Raw genomic sequence first — 7,018 nt, 5'->3', positions numbered from 1 at the left:
TGTCCCCTTCTGATCACTCTATGCCATTGATTGTCCCCTTCTATTCACTTACCGGTACTTCGTTAGGGCAGGGATCTCCGTTAGGGCAGGTAACTCCGTTAGGGCAGGGTTCAGCAGCTTGCTTCCTGGTGCAGAATGCCGGCATGTTACTTTCAGTTTCGCTCTGCACTGCAGCCAAGAGGAGACACACACTGCAGCCAGCATCGAGGACGCACACACAGGATCGGATATCAGAGGATGTCTTATTCACGAGTGAGTGCCTTATTTTAATTATTTTATCAAAAATCAGGGGTGGCTTATTTAATGGGGATGGCTTATAATCGGGGAAACACGGTATAACCAAATCATTTGCAAGCCATCACTATCAAACCACACTTCTACTTGGGCCAGTTTATAAAAGGAGTTGGTCATTTTTAGATTACATTAAACAAAGATCTAACCTATCGTAAAAAGTTAAATATTTCCCCTTTTTCTACAGGATGTGTCGAAATATCTTCATTAAAGCTTTTAGCTATACAGAAATCTTGTGAATAGTGGAATCTGTAATTAGAAATTCAATGCTATAACTTTACTCATCTCTATTTTAGGAGGTGTGTGCTGCAGATAAGGAACTTGCTTGATCCTAACATTCGGGGCAGATGGATGACACAGAACTGTGTCCCAGGTCAACAAATACCAATGGCCATACAGGGTACCCAAAAACCTGATGCCCATAAGTGTAAGCATTGTTTTGGTAGGGGTAGTAAAGTAAATTACACCAAGATATGTACCCTGAACACTGCAGATCCTCCCAGTTTCCATGTTTGATATATTTTTTTTTATGTTAAATATAAATAAAGTAAATATGTTAGGAAAATATTTTTTTGAATATTATTACTTCTTGTTATATGCTGTAATAGCTTTTACTTCAACTTTTATAGACACTTTTAGTTATGACTTTTTTTAGCTAATATCAAATTTATGCCACTAATATCAACTTTAGCTTTTTCTCAGTTTGATAAATAGGTCAAGTAAAAAAAGTTTATGCACAGATTTGCAGCCAAGAATTAATTCTTTTAGCAGGGACTTTGATGAACAAATGCCATAATGCTATGCTAATTAACTTTCTAAAAATGTTTATCAGTGTGGATTTCTTTCAGAATTATACATTGCGTTATTTAAAAAAAATGTTCTGTAAAGGTCACCTAGGAACTTGTCCAAATATTCCTAACAATATTTTAATTGTATAAAGCTTTGGTACCATTAGTGTAGAGTATTTTCACGGTTGTATATGGAAATGCAAAATGTAGCTGGAGAATCAAACTGAATCAAAACTGACCTATATAGGTAATGAGTAAAACATTTTAAATAGTTTTGTCATTGCATGAAAATTCATCAGAGAGTAGTCACCCTATTAATTCTAGTGAACTATGAACTGTCCAATAACCCAGGATGCCATGAAAAAAATTTGGAAGATTAAGAATAGTCTTCTGACATAACTAATTTAGAGCATTAAGCAAAAACTAGTAATTTAATTTGTTATTTTCATCTATTACTGTTGAAATGATGCAGATATAGTGGAAGCAATAAAATGCAAACTGAAGGGTTAAAATAGCTGATCTAACTTGAGCCATATATGTTTTTCAGATTGTTTTTTATATTTGGAATGCCAACCACAGGATCCGCTACTTGATCAGGTTCCTCCTGAGGTTTGGGCAAATACTGACCAAGATGTTGGCCTAATCTCTTGTACACCATACAAGGCAATGCTTAAGCCCGGCACTGCACCTGCACCTGTTTATATTAAACAATACCCACTTTCCCTAGAAAAAGAAAAGGGAATTGAACCTATGGTGACGGAATTCCTAGGGGCAGGGGTTATTGAGGAAACTATCTCCCCCTATAATACACCTATCAACCCAGTGAGAAAGGCTGACAATACCTTTAGGTTTGTCAAGGATCTTAGAGCAGTAAATGTTCAGATCATACCCATAGCCCCTGTGGTTCCAGACGTGCCATCTCTGCTATCAGCTATTCCTGCCCATGCAGAGTTTTTCTCTGTTATTGATTTAAAGAATGCATTTTTTTCTGTCCCAGTTGACAAGGAGACACGGCCACTGTTTGCTTTTACATTTAAACATCGCCAGTATACTTGGTGTAGAATGCCTCAGGGTTATGTAGATTCCCCTGTAGTCTACTCGATTGTCCTCCAAGCTACACTGCGCCCTTAGACTGCCCCTCAAGGTTCTGTCCTTCTACAATATGTGGACGATCTCCTAATACGTAGTTCTACTCAGGAGGCCTGCCAGGCAGACTGTGTTAGTCTATTACTGTGGTTATGTGAATGTGGACACAAGGTTTCAAGGAAAAAATTACAATGGTGTACAGAAAGTGTTGATTATTTGGGTTTTGTTCTCAGTAAAGGTGAGAGGAAAATCAGCCATGCCAGAATTACTGCTGTACTGGGTCTGCCCCGCCCACAAACCAAGAAAGACATGTTAACCTTTACTGGCATGATTGGTTACTGCCGACAATGGATAGCTGATTGCTCCTACTATGACAATATTTTGAGACAAGCCACTAAGACTGAGATGTCTAATTTTATTAAATGGTCTGATGAAATGTTACAAGCTTTTAGTCATTTGAAATGTGCAATGGTTTCAAGTCCTGGCTTGGGCCTACCCGACTATGGCGTGATGTTTCACTTATTTGCCAGGGACAATTGTAAAACCATGGCAGGAGTCCTGGCGCAGGGACATGGAGGCAAATTTCGCCCTGTTGCTTTTTTCTCAAAAGTGGTTCCAGTACAGGTTCAGGGCATGCCTGCGTGTTTCAGGAGTTTGACAGCCTGTGCAATGGTTGCTGAGATGGCAACACCTATTACCCTAGGTCATCCTACCACTCTGCATACCTCACACAATGTTTTAGCCCTACTGAAAAACATACACACACAGCATATGTCAGCACAAAGACTGAGTGGATATGAAGTTTTGCTGTTATCTAACCCCCAACTTCATATTAAATACTCAGCACCCACATTCGGTCCAATGGCTATACTAAATACCCTACTTGGATGTAAGGGGGAGCAGGATGATTTGCCCCCTCCTCACGAATGCTCTGAACTCATACATGAACAGGGGATCTAGAAGTAGTACAGACAGAATATGTGAGAAAACTTGTAGAAACTTTAGATCAAGTTGAGAAAAATGTTGCTCGTGCCTCTCCTTTCTCTCCACAGGAGCCTACGCATCCTTTCCAACCAGGAGATGTGGTGATAGTCCAGCGCTTGGCTAAAGGACGAAAAAAGACAGAGTTCCCGTTTGGCCCACCCACCCGAGTGGTAGCAGTCACCAGAACAGCAATCCTCACAGAAGAGGCTCCAATCTGGTTTCATGCTAGCAGAGTGAAAAAGGTCCCTGAGGTTTCTTCTCCGGCATCGAACAGAGACAAAGAGGGTGAAGCAGGTGTGAAATCCCTGAAAAGTGCCTTGCCACAGGCTGAAGATGAAGACCCCACAATATTCTGGGAGATTTGTCTGTTGATAATTATTAATCTTTGCATTTTCTTGCCAGTCTGGCTTATTAGTACTTGTATCTATCATACAGAGGAGATGAGTTTCTTATGTGGTACACTGAATAATCAGTCAATATCTAAAAGAGCTCAGGAGCAAGATCCCTTTGCTCCCGACCCCCTTCATTCTGAACAGAATAGTATAGTCAGGATGGCAAATGCCCTAAATGTTAGCACATTGTGCCTTGAAGATTTACAGAGCCCACAGGACCTTATAAAAACATGTGTTGTTGCTGTGCCTACACCCTATGAATCCCTTCCTTAGTCTGGTTCGATGACTAAAAATACACAATCTTTTATTCCCTTGTATGACTTCTGTGGGGAATGTCAGAAATTAGGATATAGCAGGGATAATATTAGAATAACTACTATTAATGTGACGGCAGCAGAGACCTGTTTTACCTTTTCTCAGGATATGACTTTATTTTGTAATGATAGAAACATAAAAAGAGGATTACCTAAGAATAGTGTATATGATTATATTAATGACACCTGTAAAAAGAATGGTAGGATTGTTAGCTTCTAGACAATTCCATGAGTTGTAATAAGACAATTGTGACTCCCAGTTTTATCTATAATATAATGCTTCCTAAGGGATGGTTTTTGTCATGTGGTAATAGCACTTACAATTATATTCCTGCCAATGTTATTGGAGGTCCCTGTGCATTATCCAGGCTGACTTTGGCCCTTCCTAGACAACCCCCTCTCAGGAGAACTTACAGATCAGTTACCAAGACCTTATCAGAAAACTGTGACTCTACTCTACCCCTTCTCAACAGATGTTGTAAATTGCAAAATCTTTTGAAATACAATGTTTGGAATAACACCATATATGACTAAAACTTAAATAGCTGTATGTAACTAAAGATCACTCCTTTTTTGAATTGTCTGTATAAAAGGATCACCTCGTTAAGTAAACATCAGAGTATATTCCTAAAACCATACTGTGTGCGTGTGTGTTATTGGGATATCTCTCCAGACGTCTGTCTCTCTGGTGCAGGGGAAGTCACGGTGCATTCGTGGAACTAGAAGTAGAAGCAGATCCTTTCACAAACCATATTGACAATCTAGACAACGGACAATGGACAATGGACAGAATTATAAACTTCTTCTGCAAAGCTTTTTATAATTCGGTTTGCTCCTGTGAAATTGAGCTGTATTGTGCATTTTAGTGAAACATCAGTCTTTCAGTGCCTTTTTTTCTGCTGTTTTGCTCAGTGATTAATGGTCATAGTATGGATCTGCAAAGCCGCCTGTGTTAGTTGAGTTCCTTGGAGTCTTCCTGACTTTAGTGTGTTGTCAGAAATGTGATAGAGAAATTATTGTCTAGGTACAGAAAGTACTGGATGTTGGTCAAAAAAATCAATAGTTTTACAGGATGTCAATACCATGACCATTAAGGGATTTAGAATCCTAAATCTTTTCTCTCATTAGAAGTTCTTAGGTAGAAATATTTACAAGTTTGTTCAAGAAGACAATTTGGAATGTGAGAAGTGCAATAGTCTATAGCAACAAATCAAAATAGCCTGCTATGGACTAGAATTTGGTTACGTGACATTTGACTGGCAGGTATAGATTACTGACTGTAACAATACATTATTGCTTTACACTTTTTTTTGTTTTGTACGCTGCATGTAAACATGTTACACAAAGCAAAGAATTGTTGATTACACAGCATTCATTAGCATTAGTGGTTCAACACTCCAGTAACAGCAAACATGCATTGTGCACTCTTCATTCTGCTTGTATGGGTGTAGCAAGGAGCAGTCATCAACCAGTGCAAATTCCATGAAACATCTAAAGCTCACTTTTTTTACTTGAAAGAGATGTTCTGGGAGTAAAGGCGTTGTTATATAATGCAGCGTGTAGCAAAAAAGTGTACTGAACCACTAGGGATTGGGCTGCTTTGTTCTGTGTAGGAGCAGCCATCTGACTCTCCAACATGCTGGCAGCCCAGGTATTTTAAATTGGAACTAAATTCTTGTGACTCACCCATCCCCATTCCATCACAGGGACTTCCATCTTTATTCTTTTGCTCCTCCTAAAGATGATCTTCATTCATCTTTATTGGCCTTGCTGGAATGACATAAATTACCCCTTCATGCACAGAAGTTATTACCCACACACACGGGATTGCCTGTCCCTTTTTGAAGTAACCACCTTCCAGATTCTGCATTTTGTTAGTAGGACTTTATTTCCACTTTAACAATTGCTGCAGTACATAGCAAATTAATAGTGTTTATTGACAAGAAAAAGATAGAAAAATTAGCGGATTTATTTCTGGAATAATTTCTAACTCCTGTACTCGTCAGTTATCAAATAAGTACATCATCATAATATCACTCCCTTAAGAACATTGCTCACTATATGTATACAAGCATCATATCCTACTAAGAGTTAACCCTACAGATATATTTTACCAATAGTTCTATTAGGTTCCGTATGGAACACATCTCAGATTACCCCCAATTCTTATGTTTTTGACCTAAGAAATGAATACTCAATAAGTTACACTAACCAAATATACCATCCAATGCTTATCCAACCTATACACCTGCTATCTAAAACTCTGGCCCTTGATGTGAGTTCAGATTCTGATCCTTCATCCTATCATTAGTACTTTCTACTGGGTCAATATATAAAAGAGTCTCGTTGTCCCCTGAGGAAGCCCATTAGGGAAAAACGCGTCGGGTGAGACCATAATAACAGTACTAATTATTCTGACCTATGAATCTAGTGTTGGATGAACATCCTTTCTAAAAACACATCATTACTATACATTGCTAAGAGCTTTTGTATTATGTATAGTAAACACAAAAAGGTTTTCCCTTATTGTGTTTGCATGATTTATGTATACTGTTATGTTTGTAGGATTATTTTACGAATAAAACGATTTTATTTAGTTTTAATCAAGTTTGCCATAAAGAGCCGCTAATTTTTCTTTCCTTTACTTGTCTATTTACAATATAAAGGCTCGGCACAGTTACTTTAGTAATTTATATTTTTATCACTTAGGGTACTGGCCTTTCATCAATTGTACCAATTGTGTTTATTGCTATATAACTATATATGCAGCTTGACTGGATTACAGTTATATTCTTTGGGGATTAATGCTAGTTCTGCTTATAAATTAGATGGCATGCTGCCTTTAAAACAGAATTCTAATTTTAATTTTATGACAATGATCATGCAGTATGACTGCTAACAAGATAGAAGAAGCATTTGAAAAACACATTATTATTTGTATGTGCCTAGGGCAGTTTATTCTAAGGGTATCAATTTCATACAACACACATACAGTATACACTTCCATATTTTGAAACAAGATACAGTTTTGTAAAGCTACATACACACTTCCAATTATTATCGTTGGAAAACGAACGACGAACGTTCATGCACGATATATATGAACGATCGTATAGCACCGATCCTGCACATAGAGTTAACGACACGATCGTTCGTAGATATT

General features: G+C 38.1%; 1 long non-coding RNA gene across 1 annotated transcript; it reads left to right on the top strand.

The window, feature by feature from the left end:
- The first annotated feature begins 12 nt into the window (after positions 1–12).
- On the top strand, positions 13–4,318 carry LOC140343877 (uncharacterized). The gene is made up of 3 exons (XR_011923429.1): positions 13–252; positions 588–718; positions 3,218–4,318. It is a non-coding gene; the product is annotated as an uncharacterized lncRNA (long non-coding RNA).
- Positions 4,319–7,018: the final 2,700 nt, after the last annotated feature.

Source organism: Pyxicephalus adspersus, chromosome Z, assembly GCF_032062135.1.
Source record: "Pyxicephalus adspersus chromosome Z, UCB_Pads_2.0, whole genome shotgun sequence".
Lineage (NCBI taxonomy): Eukaryota > Metazoa > Chordata > Amphibia > Anura > Pyxicephalidae > Pyxicephalus > Pyxicephalus adspersus.
The sequence above is the reverse complement of the archived record's forward strand: the minus strand, read 5'-3'. Positions and strand labels throughout refer to the sequence as shown.